The following is a 14,598-nucleotide window of genomic DNA, read 5'->3' on the forward strand; positions in this document are numbered from 1 at the left end:
TGAGATGGGAGGGGCTGAAACTTAGAGGTGAAGCCTGAGAAGCACAGCCTTTCTCTGTTATCAAACAGGCTGACAGACTTAAACACAGTCATGTTTTCCGCTTATCCACCAGCTTTTGCTGTAACTAAACACCCAGCTTCTAAAACTGCAATTCAGTAGAAACAAAGCAGACTACAGTAAGTCAAGTCATGAAACTTTGGACCAGATCTAATATCTGGTAATAATTCACCAATTACACAAGAGTCTTGAGTGATTAGCCTAAGGTAAAAACTATTTATTAGTTGAAGTACATGTCAGCATTTTCCTTTTCATTAGTTGTGGGGATAATTCTCATTCGACAACACACTTGAGTCTAAAGATATATAATCTATAATAAATCTCTTTTTTATGAACAAATTGAAATTCAGTCAAATGTTGTGGTCCAACAAAAGCCCAAACTCCAGAACCAGCAAACCTCTAAGTGCTTCGGAAAATGGACAAAAACCCATCAGTGTTTAACCGTCAGTATTTATCTTGTCAGATGACTGAATACAAATAACTCAGGTCTGATCTGAGAGTTTAGTCTCCAGTGTGGTTGCTTTAGTCCAGCAGCCAGCAGCTTCACTCCTGAGTCTTCTTTAAAATAACGCTCAGGTCCAGGTCTCTCAGAGCTCAGAGGTGAGGCCAGGGAAGCACATTCTTCCTCTGTGATCAGACAGCAGGACAGAGTACACTGTCACGTTTACTTCCCTTCCAAGAACAATACACTGATTTACATTTATTTCTTTGAGACAAAAAACAAATAGTATTTCAGCTGTCAAATGACTGAGAACAAAGGGCTGAATCCTGACTCGAAGGTTTCAAGTCTGCTATGTGTTTGCCTTGGCCCACCAGACAGCAGCTTCACCCCTGAATCCATTGGTTTTTAGGTCCAGTTCTCTGAGACTAGAGGACTAGGAGCTGAGAAGTGAGGACAGAGCTTCACAGCTTCACTCTGAGAGGGTAGAGCCACTCAGTCTGAGGAGAACGCTGCAAAACAAAAGAAACAAATTCTGAACATCTGATGAAATGTTGATTTAATTACAGACTGGTAGATTTTGTTAAACTAAGCTGTTCTTTGTTCACATCCTGAGCTTTGTTGGAGGGAGTTTCAATGTTTCTTACCTCATGTTCATCATTAACCTCGTCAGTCACTTTGTCTGTGATGTAGAGGTCTGTGTGAATCTGACTCAGAAGGGTTTATTGATCCCTAAGGACTCTTTGGTTTCTGGGACAGTGCACACATGAACTGTGCTAAAGATCTTTCAGTCAAACCATGTCTGTCTCAGTGTTTTGGATAAAATGCAGCTCAGACAGATTGATCCAAGGTGTCCGACCAGTTCTGACACTCCTTCAGCTCAGATTACAATCAAACTGCTGTTGGCTGTTGGAACCTGCAAATCATTCTCAATCCACTCTCATTTAACTCAGAGAGAAACACCGAAGAATCAACACACTGTATCATTAAATAGATCTTGAAATAGGTAATTTGATCCAATTTGATCTCGTTAATCCTACAGATGTCTCTAGTAGGATTCTCACCTGCTGATCTCACTTCGGGTCCACTTCACTTTCCACCTTCATGTGCAGAGATAACATTTGGAGAGAAGAAGCTGCTCATTGTCCCTTACTAGTCTCCTCTATCTGTGACCATTTGATCTGAGGACGTTGTCACACCCTCATAACTTCAGAGTCCATATCTAAAGAACATCAGAGTTACGTCAAAACCCGTAAAACCTCTGGCAGAAACCCAGTGTTAGAGAACTCCCACATCAGATGATGAAGTTCTACTACCTGTCCACTAGATGGAACTAAATAGAGAATCTCTGGTTTTCTAGACAAAACAACAACAACAACAAAAAAATAAACACTGCAATGTTTGCATTTTTAAACAGATTTCAGTGAGTTATATTATATTCAAGGGTTTATGATTTGCATGTATTGTTTTGCCCATGTGTTTATTTAAAATCTCACTCTGCTAGAAGCATACACTGCATTTTAATCTAGTATAAATAAAACATCGACACACTTGTATTTCTCTTATCTTTAGGTGGTTTTATCAATTCAAAAGATTGTAAAAGGATGATTTTGTTTCTGTGAACAGTTGTTAAACCTGTAAATTTAGGTTTGTATCTGCAAAATAATTTTTGTGTCTTTTTTATGCACAAATTCTGTTTTGTGCATTTAAGACAAATTAAAAGCTTTGCTCGTTTGTAGACACATAACAACAAACTTGACTGTAAACTTTAAAACCAGGTAAAATAAAACTTTCCAAAAATGACCCCATGAACATTTAACATATGCATCTGTATAAATATGAGAATAGTTGTCATTGAAGGCTGACAGAGTTAAAGACCATCGAGTAATGTTACTGTGAAGTTGCTACAAGCTACGGGTACTTTAGTTAATGATACAGTGGCAGAATTAAAGTGACCTGTTACTGCTGCTTTGTGACCTTATTCTCAGGAACAAACATCACTGTTTTACCAGCATGTGTTCAGTGTCACCTTACTGGACCCTGGTACTGGTTCATTAAAGTAATTTAATCATTTGACACTAACGCATGTACTACTTCATGTCCTCTGGTCTTTTAACGATCAGTTACATCATTAGACCAAAGCTAACGTCCTTAGTTTTGTTTCTGTGTTGCCTTTAGCCCTTAAAAATTTCCAGCTATCTTCAACAGATAAACAACTAGCTACATTTATTCACATAATGTATTTGTTAAAACTACATTTTTACAAGCAAACTCTAAACAGCTTTAACAATTGAGAAGTTTGTCCTGCTCGCTCTTACTAACTTCTCTGCCTCAAAATACCAGGAAATGGTTTGCTTCGGGGTCTTTGTCGACAACTTCTGGAAATGGTGAAAAACTTCCAGAAAAAGTGAAGAAATTGCAGCCGAGGTGAAGAGACACTCTCCTGTCCACAGCCAAGTCCCACTGACCTTAGTTGGGATTAAAACTAATCATTAAATGACTCAACAATAACACCTGTACTGACAGAGAGCCTACGAGGGCTGGAAACGTTGTAGTCTTGTGTATAAGGTAAAAAAAAAAGATCGAAGAAGCCTCCAGTTGTGTCCAGGAAAGGCACAAAGCCTAATTTTCCTATTAGTTCAAACAATGTCCCTCATGTTTCGTTCACCAGGACTCTGCTGCCTCCTGCTGGCGGATTTCTGCTCAGTTTGGACTGTAAGAGTTTGATAAGGAAAATGCAGCTTTACTAAGACATACGAAGATTTAGCTTTGGAAACAAGTTGTCATGGACACAAAAAAGTATTGTTTGGCATTTGATGGTAATCAAAAGGATTAAAGAGCAGTGCCTGTTTCAATTTGTGTACTGTAGATTATTTTTGGTCTTGTGCACAAAGACAAATCAGGGACAAGGACAAGAAATAAAGGAACACAATAACGATGTATTTATTGTGTGTTTATTAACAATTCCAAATTCATAACCAGCATCTCACTAGTGTAACAGGAAACTCAGCTCAGACGTGATTCTCAGTGGTGACCCCAACAACCTCAACAACATCCTGGGTGGCTTCAGTCGTCGCCCTGGAGACGAGCAGGTAATTTCCTGTAGAAGGACATTACATACAAGTTATACAGCTTTGCAATGAAAAGAAAGTATTGATTTTGTGTGTAGTGTTTCTACATTCAGTGAATAGTTCAAAACAGTATCATAGGAGGCAAAAGCATCATAACGAATCTATAATTAATGGCAACACTACAGAACAGCAAGTAGTAACAGATACTGTGCAAGAGTTGATCGATTGATTAAGGTCAGTAAATGGGTCAGAGTGTTACCTGTGAGTCTGTGTCGATATAAAGACATCACGAGGACAGTGGAGATGAAGTATGGACAGAACACCACCAGGTGGAGGAGCAGCATGGACCAAAGATTGAGGGGGGTGGTGGAGGCAGAGGATGTGGTTCTAATTGTTGGTGTTGGTATCGAAGTGGACATGGCTTTGGTTATGTAGGTAGATGGAGGTGATGTAAGTTTTTCTGTAGAGAGAATCACCTGTTCAGGTAAACATGTGGATGAAATAAGTGTTGAAATCAAAGTGAAGCTCCTGACCTGTGACGTAGATCCAGCTGGGTGGAGACTCTCCATGACTGCTGATGTGACACTTGTAGAGGCCTTCATCAGACTTGGTAACATGGTGGATGGTCATGTGACCTGTAGGCTCAGTCCTGATGAGGGAGCCATCTTTATAGAAATCAGCTGGGAGCTTGGAGGGAGGCCTCTTTGTTTGACAGTGCAGAGAGACATCATGTCCCTCCATCACAGGGAGGACAGGACTCTGCAGGATCACTGCTCCACCTCAACACAGAGACAAACTACAGCATTTCATCCATTTCCACACAGCTTCATCAACACTAACTCCACAGTCTGATCTTACCAGTGACAGTGATGGTGATGCTGTTACTGGTTGATCCCTCTCTGGACTCACACCAGTAAACTCCACTGTCAAATGGTATTATTACACTGATGTTACAGGAAGAACCAGCTGAGCTGCCCCAACCATCTCCACATCGGGACTGTCGTTTGGTTGTGTTCCTCCACACTGTCCATTCAGCAGAGCTGTTGTGGTCCTCACAGCTCAAAGAGACAAATTCATGTTGAAACATCTGAGAGCTGGTGGGGCTCACAGTCAGACGAGCTGTGGGAAAGGTGGGAAAGGGAGGATATATTTAGTACATTGCTCATTTTCAGGCAGTACCAACCAGTACTGCTGCCAGTAAAATATTACACTGGGATTTTTTAACCATTTACATCACAGTTGTAGCCTCCGAGTGACACATCTTATTTATCATATAAAAATAAATAAATCAATCTTCATGTGGACCTAGATTAAATTTGCCTCCAATCTCTGATAACGTGGCCTCTGTTAGAACACTGCTTACAAATATAAACCATCAAGGGTCAGATCTGACAAAGAATGGAAACTGGGCATAAAGGTCTATAAAGAAAATGTAGCTTTAGCCTACTGTAGTAGTAAATCTCAGGGTTCTAATTGTAAAGGACGAAGTTTGCTTACCTTGGTTTGTTGTGAAGCACATCTGTGACATCACAACTAATAGGAAATATGAGTCAGGTTTGTTAAAGCAAGAACAGAGAAAACAACAGTCCCATCGTGTCTGCCTTTAGAACATGGTGTCTGCCTTTAGAACATGGTGTCTGCCATTAGAACATGGTGTCTGCCTTTAGAACATGGTGTCTGCCTTTAGAACATGGTGTCTGCCTTTAGAACATGGTGTCTGCCATTAGAACATGGTGTCTGCCTTTAGAACATGGTGTCTGCCATTAGAACATGGTGTCTGCTTGCAGAGTGACCGATGGAAAAAGCCTGAAAAAGCTAAACTCTTTGACAGATCTATACTTATCAAAATCCCTAAATAACATCCCTGAGCAAAAACCCATAAATATGTACTTACAAAGCAGCGACAGTAGAGAAGTTTCCTCCATCCTGCTTTAATCAGTTCAGTGCCCGTCGGGTAGAAGACCCTCACTACTATGTTGCTGTCAGTCCTGTGGTTTCCTGTCCTAAAGCAGTTGAAAAACTGTTACTTTGTGTATTAAGAACATGAATTAGTGCACAATCACTGTCAGTCCAACTGACCCTGGTGGATGGAGTTTTATAGCTTTTATATTTACATTAAATCATTCAGAGTTAAAGGCTTTTCTCAAAGTGACTCTTTATAAAATGTTTATTTAGTTTATGTAATGACAGGTTGGTGGGAAAAAAAGCTGTAACTTCCTGTAGATGACGGTAGGTTAGTTTAGAGGAAGTGAGGAGGTGGCTATAAACTGGCATGTCTGACAGTTGATCTGTGTTTAAACCACCAGTCATTTATAATCGATAAACTCTCTGTAAATGTCAGATCCCAGGAGTCAGTGATGATGAGGTTTGGGTTAAAGTACACAGCGTCAGTTTGTTTACCGATGTTGTGACTTTGCAGCATTCACTTGTTCTCTGGTTCTGTTTTGTTTCTTTGTCTCTTTGCTGGTCCGTTCTTGCCGTTTAGGTCCTCGGACCTGGTGTAAGGCCTGGTCAGTTTACTGTCTACTGACATCCTGGGTTTGGACGTATTGTCTGGAGATTGATAAGCTTCCACATGAGGCCAGAGAGTTAATTCATGCTGATTAAGGCTCTGCAGAAGAGATGTCCCGCTCCCCTACACTGTGTCCAACTCACCATCATTTGGTGTGTGTGTGTGTGTGTGTCTGTGTGTGTGAATATGAATGTATGTATGATCACAGTGAGCAATAAACAATCTTTTCTCTCCAAACAGAAGAGAAACACACAGTGTACATAGTATTTACTTTATTCCTGCTGTGGCTGCAGTGTTCGTCAGGTGACAATGTTTCTGGGTTTTGTCCACCAGGGGGCCCTGCTGGACTTTCTAACAATCGTGATTTCCTGATTCCATGAACACGCAGCTGAATCCATTTGTACTTCTACCTACTGAGAATCCACAAAATTACCACAATGAAACATGTTTATAATTCAAAAAATATTTTATTCAACTCTGAGAACAAAGCCTATAGCAGCTGCTTCATCAGGAGAAGAAGGAGATGATATCTTCTTCATGTATCTTTTTAATTGACGGAAAATTAACACACTAATTATAAAAACAACCAGAACAATAATAACTGACACAAGAGCTATCAGTCCATCATGACCTCGCATTTCTACTCCATCCTCAGTGTGCCCTGCTCCACCACCTGTGAGAAGAGAATGAGATGTGAGATGTGAGCTGTCAGGTAGGTGATGAATCCATTTCCTCTTCAAACTCCTGTCAGACATTATCTACTGCACTTTGATCCCATCACTCATAGCAGCTGTTTGCTACAAAGTCTCATCAGCAACATCTTTAGAAAACACAAACATCTGATCTGTGATGGTTCACTCTCACATCAACAACCAGGAAGCAGCTTCACCTCTGACACACACACACACACACACACACACACACACACACACACACACACACACACACACACACACACACACACAAACAGTCACACACTCACCTGAGTATTGAACCTTTAGGTTGATGCTGCTGACTTGCTCAGGGCTTTTTCCTTTGGTTCTAATATAACACTTATATGTTCCAGTGTCATTAATAGTCACATTCTTAAGAATCAAAGACGCGTCTCTGTCCTTCATCTGTTTGTCCTTCAGCTCTGTCCGATTGATAAAAGAAAAATGCTGGTGGTCTGGATCACATTTCTCATCCCGGCACAAAATAACATACTCTGGTTCCAGGGGAGGTCTGGTAATTTCCACAGCGAAGTTGCTGATGTTTCTGGGAACTTTACATGGCAGAGTGACAGTCTGTCCAGGTTCAGCCATGATTGGTTTCTGGTCTGAAACAGCAGAGACATTAGAGAGACAAAATCAAACTGTGTCTTCACCACATACTCACTAACACAGGAGAAATTAACACAAAGAAACATTTGATGTGATTATAAGTGTCCGTCTCACTTCATTTACTGTTACCGTTATAAATGTGAGTCTCCAACAGGAAATGAGATCTGAGACACAGTTTATATTGTGTTCATGTGCACAAATGAAGCAGTGACACATATTTTCTGTAGAATAACAGGCAGTAGAAATGGAAACAGGACTAAGTTTTAGACTAATCCAGGAAACACATGACAAAATAAAAGCCCTTTATCAGAGTCATGTAGAAATCTTTTTAAAATATGAATTATTATTCTGCCTCTTATTGATTTAGAAATATTAGAAAAACGTCTAATGGTAGAAGGATTTACGTCATCACAGAACCCGGTGTGTCCTAAAGTCAGCAGGTGGCAAAAATTAATAAATATTTTATTAATTCAATAACAATAAAAATCCTTTTTAACAATAATTATACGTCATTCAGCAGTTACTAGATAGAAATATTAGTATACAAATCAATGGTTGTATTAGTTTTTAAAGTACCGTAGATACTGTAGTTGTACAGTAGTGAAAAGTTCAGCAAAGTGCACCACTTAATAATGAAAGAAGGGAAGTAAAAAGTGATTAGTTAGAAACACTGTTAGTGACAGTGGCTGGTTCTGGTTCACAGTAACTGTGTCTGACGGTCTGTAACGTTACCAGGTTTCTCTGTTCAGTGTCTGAGCCTCAGCTCGTCCCTGCGGCCCGAGTGCACGACGCTGTCTTACTCCTATTAGAGTTTAGTTGCGCTTTGTTTCCGTACTTACGGTATGTGAACTATGAACGGCCCGAAGCTCTGGGATTGTTGTACGCAGACAAAGGCAGTAGATTCTAATATTTAACGTAGTTAATAGAGTGTATTATTTTACACATCGATGAAATATGACAAAGATAAGTCAGAACAGAATGAATAATAACAATATGTGAAATATTTTCGTTGCTGATTATCATAATTCAGTAATTAAAACATAATAAAAATATATAGTGAATAGCTGAATGTTGTACTATATCTTACTGTACAGTTTTTTTTAATAAAGTCAACTGAAGGTCTGTCTTAACAGCATTGTAACTAACAAGGTCCTTGTGTTTGGAAGCTCATAAAAAGGTTTTCTTTAAAAGTTTAAGAGAAACTTTCACCTCATTCATTTTTAGACTGATGATGATTATCATTATTTTACTGTCCGCTCTTTAAATAAAGGAAACTGTAAAGTTTCTGGTAAGAAAGAGGTTTTTAACAGACTGAAAACATGATGAAAGTTTGTGTTATTGTTTACCTGCCAATACATTTATGTTTGAAAAACTATTAGAACAATATTTGTTCACTATAAGTAGAAATACATTTCAATTTTCTTTACCATGTTTCATTACTGAATTATAATAGTCAGCAAATATTTGTTTTACTGTTATTATTCGTTCTGTTAACACTTATTATATTTCAACAATGTGTGAAATAATACACTAATAAATACGTAGGATATTAAAATCTATTGAAAACGCAGGTCTTACCTGTTTGTGCAAAAACCTGCGGACAGAATAAGCCCAAACCAACACCAGGGCACGAAGCAGCTTTGTGTCTCCATCTGCACAGGAGCAGTGGTGGAGACACAATAACTCCAGCTTCACGTCAGACTCCACAATACACTAAAGTTTCCACCTGCAAACATCCAACTCTAATCGCGCTGATATGAAGGAGGAGACGAGTTCGACTAATTCTGACGGAGAAAAATTCGGCGATTCATTTTTAGGATGATCGTCTGTTACACTGACAGAGAAAATCCCGCTGAGCAGATCATGGGCGAAGTCTTCCACAGGAGGGGCTCTGCTGCTCCTCCAACCGTCACTGTCGGACATTAGTGAAGGGTTTTACAGCCATTTAAAACCGGGAGCAGGAAAAGTCTGAGCTCCGATAAATAACTAACAGTGATATTTTGCTGTTTGTCCTCCTGACAAATGTTTATGGCTAAAATTCAAGATATGAAAATGATTCTTTTACCGAGGAAATTGCTTCTTAATCTGTTCTGTCTAAATGTCCAAATGTACATTTACAACTACATCTTCTCTAAATCAGGAGGCCTTGATTTTTTTATTACTTAGTAACTACAAGATTGAAAAACGTCTCTTAAAATTGTCTAATTATCATCAAGAACTTTTCTCCTCATAGATATTAAACCTGAAACAACAGAGACAAGAACAATATCATTTCAAATTGGTTTGAACATGAAATATATCTTCAAATAGTTCTACTTTTGTCCTACTCTGAGTTCTTAGCCCGGTTAAAGCTCCAATAAGTCCAAATTAATTTGCTGTAGTTTTTGACACAATCCCTCTTGGTGATGTCCAAATATGAATTGGGTTTGTTAAAAACACAAAGAACCTTCTGGTCTTTTCTTTGCTCCGTTTATCATCAGAACAGTTCTTCAGTTCTCACTGTGTCCTGCAGCAGACTGGGATCCATCATGATGTTCATGGTTCACTGCTGTGTGAGTGTGTGAGTACAGAGCAGGTTGTAAAGCTCCATCTACTGGAAACAGTCAGAAACCTCCAGCAGGTGGAGACACACGAGTTTCGGTTTAACCTGACACCAGGTGATTTCTGGTAAAAGTTTCAATGTCACAGGATAAAACTATAAATATGAGCTTTAAAGAAAAGAAAAACACCTTGAAACACTGCAGGTTTAGAGAGAAAACACAAACTAATCAAATATGAAGAAAACAAACACAGAGTTTTCTGCCGCGTTTGTTCATTGTTTCACTTTTTGTCTGCACATTCACAAGATGATGAAAATTCAGCTGAGTTCAGATCAGTCTCAACATGTTATTTTACTAAATGCAAACTGTGTTACTGAGCCATAAATTTGGTTGAAGAATGCAGGGTGTGTTTGTGCTTGTAGAGATCATCAGGCTTCCTGCAGACAGACAGTGCAGAGTAATAAATCATAGTCCAGTCTACAGCATCAATAAATAAAATATTTCAAGTAATTTTTGCCATTTCTGCTTTAAACCAAACTGTTAAAAGTGAACAAAGTGTCCTCCCTCCTGTGTCAGGGATCAAGACTTTTATACAAAATTCTGTAAAGTGTCTCAGAACAAAGTGCAGAATTCATCCTGCTGCTGCTCACAGACACAAACTGAGTAAAACCTGGTTCTAATGAAAACTGCTTATGAGTCGAAACTATGAAAGTGTGAACATCTACTGTCTGTCACACCTGCAGCACAGATCTGTGCTTGGACATGTCAGAAAGCTGGTCCACATGTCCGATTCAGTCAGACCTGTCTCAGCAGTTATGGAACGTGATGAAGTGTGCTGCAGATGTTTCCTCATGATGAACCCATGAAATTTCGGATTCCCACTGACTTTTGCTGATTGAAATAAATAATTCAGTGGGCAACGTTTCCTCGTGGCAGATAGTAATATTTGTGTTACTTCACTATTACAGTGCAGTGTTTATCTAGGACATTTTTCAGGCACAGTGGCAGGAGGATAATAGAGGTTTTAGGCAAACACACACACACACACACACACACACACACACACACACACAAAATGAATTGGATATTAATTTCTCATGCAGCACGTTTGGTTGGTAAATTCCATGTAAGGGTCAAGTAAAACAAAGTGAATATTAATAAGATTTATTTACGGGACGCAAATAATTTCTCCTGCATGCGTCACTGGGGGCTTCGATTAAACCCCTCTGGGATGTTTCTCTTCTAACAGGCTGTTTATGCTGATGGCATGTAAAACAGAATATTCCTGCCAATCCTGCCAGTTATGGAAGACAAAGTTAATCCATGCTATTTTCACAAAGACTGCTTTCTAAAAAAGCTGAATTCCAATAAAATAACACTTTTCTGGAACTTCCCATGGGTAAATATTCGATTCAAACATAAACATCCCATCAATATAAATGATGTTTGCTTACTGTAGTGAACTATGACTTCACATGATCAGAGAGAGAAAAACAACTCTTATGAAGACTTAAAGACTGTTGGAGGCCGGAGGGAAAATGAGACTATTGACATTATTGACACATTTACCAAAGTGTTTTACTTTTTGTGTAACACATTACATTTTATTTCTATAACAATGATTGTAAGCAGATATTCAAGCTTTGAGTTATCAGTTCAATAAAACTCTATAAAGATGTTAAGGGGGTCATTTATTCATTCATTCATCCAGCTTTATTTAAACTAAGCTATTAACAAATAGCCTGACTCGTTAGAAGCAAACATGGTCTTTTGCACATGAATACACGATATCACAAATGCAGAATATGGTAAAACAGAACAAAGAATAAAGTGCAGCTGGGCAGAAAAAGATCCTCATGTGGTACAACAATAATCCCAAGTATGGTCTGTGGTGTAGCACCAAATATAGCGTTTGCCATACTTGCCGCAGGGTTTTTCTGTCTTGCAGGTCCTGCCATTAAAAGCAGAGAAGCGATTAGCTCTTTGACAGCATTTCTCCCATTTACCGTCTTCATTTTCACAACTGAAGTATTTGTTTTCGTACATAGCACAGTTACTTTCAGCACGGCAACGTTTCCCACTCCCTGTTACTCCAAGTGGCAGCGGAGGGCTACAATATTCCCAGCTGTGGTCAGTATAGCACCAGTAGTAGTTTTTTCCATGTTTGCCACAGGTGTGATCACTTCTACACTTCTTGCCATTGAATGTAATGTCAGAGTATCTAGGGGAACAAGGCTTTGTCATCAATCCATTGGAACAGTAGTAGTCTCCAGCTTCTTCATTGTAAAGACAAGGAGGTGCTGCAACCATCCAAATTCTCAGGAACAAGATTGCAAACCACTTCCTGGGTTGCTCGTTTTTTCATTTTCAGATCCAATGAATTTAAAGGCACAAGCGGGCAAGCAAGTCCAGAGACAAACTTAATTTCCTCTGCCGCCTTCCACCATGCATCAATGGTATTAAAAACTAACTCTTTTTTCGTATCTGTTATCAATCCAATTTTTGCAGGATGGGAAGTTATTTCACTATCAGAAAAGCTTTGAGCGGTGTATAAAATGTTCATGGCATCTGGAGACAAGTTGAGTCGTGACGCCTGTTTCTTTTGAATTTCAGTGTACAACTTTTTAACCATTTGCTCAGATTTAAGGTTTTGAAAAAAGCAGTCGTCTTCAAAAATTTTCAAATTGTTTCCCCCATAAAGTTTAGACAGGAGACCTGTCACGTCTTTTATTGTTCTGACATGAATGATGCCATGGGGTTGGTTTACCCCTATGTACCCAAAAGAGAAACTTTCCTTTTCATCCAATGGACTGATGTAACACACCGCTGTCCAAACATGCGTAGGTATTGTTACCCTATTGAACTCCCGTGTGTTAGGGTCATCAAGAACTTCCATCCTCAGTATTCGATCGCTTGAAGCAGGTACAACTCCTGTCACCAGGTAGGCAGTGCCTGATTGTCCTGCAGTTGGGTGTTGTTCTCTTAAAATCTTCTTCACTGCAGCCTCCCACTCTTCCCAGTGGACTCTGTTAAAGCAGGCATCCATGGGAGCACTGTTAGTCAGGGTCAGGGTTAGTCACGCTTACTTTCATTGTTACACTTCCTCTTACCGTGCTTTCATATCCATATTTATACCAAATCCTGACAGTAGGATCTGACCAAATAGGACCCAGCATCATGTGAGGGAGTGCAGTAACCGTTGGCCCTCCAGCGTTTTGGTTGCAGTATAGAGCACAGATAGCAGATAAGTTTTGTTTTCTAGATTGTTTTGATTATCATCACTCATCATCATCACACATTGACCCATATCAAAACCTCAGCCCAAACCACAGACCTCTACTGACCACGAGTCTCCCCAGATCCTAGAGTTGATCTAGTCACTAGAGATGACATGAGACTCGTAGAGTTTCCCGTTACCTCATCTCTAGGATCCCCTAACACACCCTGTTTGCCCACGTACCTATTGGTAGGCTGCTAGTTGTCCAGTAGGGGATGCCCAGGTCAAGCGCACCATCAATGTTCCTGTTCCTGTCCTGGGGATGTGGCAGGCCACAGTTTCTACACCTCTGCCACTTCCTGTCCTGACCCAAAGTTGTGTCACCTGACGTGGTCTCTGGGTTGGCCAATGTCCAACCTGTTCCTGTTCTTGAGGAGTCTCATCTATGGCCAGCCAGTGCAACTGAGCTGCAACCAAGTCCCTCCACTGACTCCCCCTACACCACCCACTGTTTGGAACTGTGGCTGTAGTTTGAGTTAGTGAAATGGAGGAACATTTACAGAGCTTTAACTTCCTCCATTACTTCAACATGAACGAGGACAAGAGACCAACGTCCTTTGTCTCAAACAAATGTCTGATAAGAATCCTGATTATTTTATGTCTGATTCACAGCACAGTGGATAGAATCACACAGGAGTCACAAGCAGCAAGAGAGTCGTCTTTTCAAAATAAAAGGCTCCACTGTGATGAATTTCAAGCAGTAGTGGATGAAGTATTCAAAAACTGTACTTCAGTAAAAGTACAAACATGTACTCTAGTAAAAGTAACAGTACCCACCAACATTTCAACTTATTGATATTTTACCTTAAAGTAAAAGTATTTGAGTCTATTTTTCTTCCTGTCCCTTTATGTGGACCTGCTTTATGTTTGGTGGAGAGCTTTATAATGGTCATAGACATAAATTATGTTTTATGATGTCGTCGTGTTTGTACAGTCACACAATGACAGTAACAGCCTCACTAACACTGTAATGTCAAGAATAAAACACTAATACAACCGCTAATAAGAGATCCAGAGAGCTGGACATAAGGTGAGGACGCACAGAATTAAAGAGCCACAGAAATAACTTAAAGCTCTGTGCTTCTCTTGGAGCTTTATTTTGTTCTTTCCACCTGATTTAATCCAAGTGAACACAGTGGATGGTCTCTAGTGCATGTGGCTGCTTCCTTCAGAAGGAGAGGAGGACACAACATGTCCTCAGTCCATCAATGATGGACTGATTCACACATATGAATGTGTGAATCAGCAGGGAGCAGCTCTGTCCCAGTTTTCGGAGTAGTAACACCAAGAACTGGTTTTGCTCTGCTTTACATTCCCCCTTTTCTGAAGGAGAGGGAGGATGCGGCAAGTTACAGTTCAGGAGACGTTGTTTCATGAACA

Source organism: Channa argus, chromosome 12 (assembly GCF_033026475.1).
Source record: "Channa argus isolate prfri chromosome 12, Channa argus male v1.0, whole genome shotgun sequence".
Lineage (NCBI taxonomy): Eukaryota > Metazoa > Chordata > Actinopteri > Anabantiformes > Channidae > Channa > Channa argus.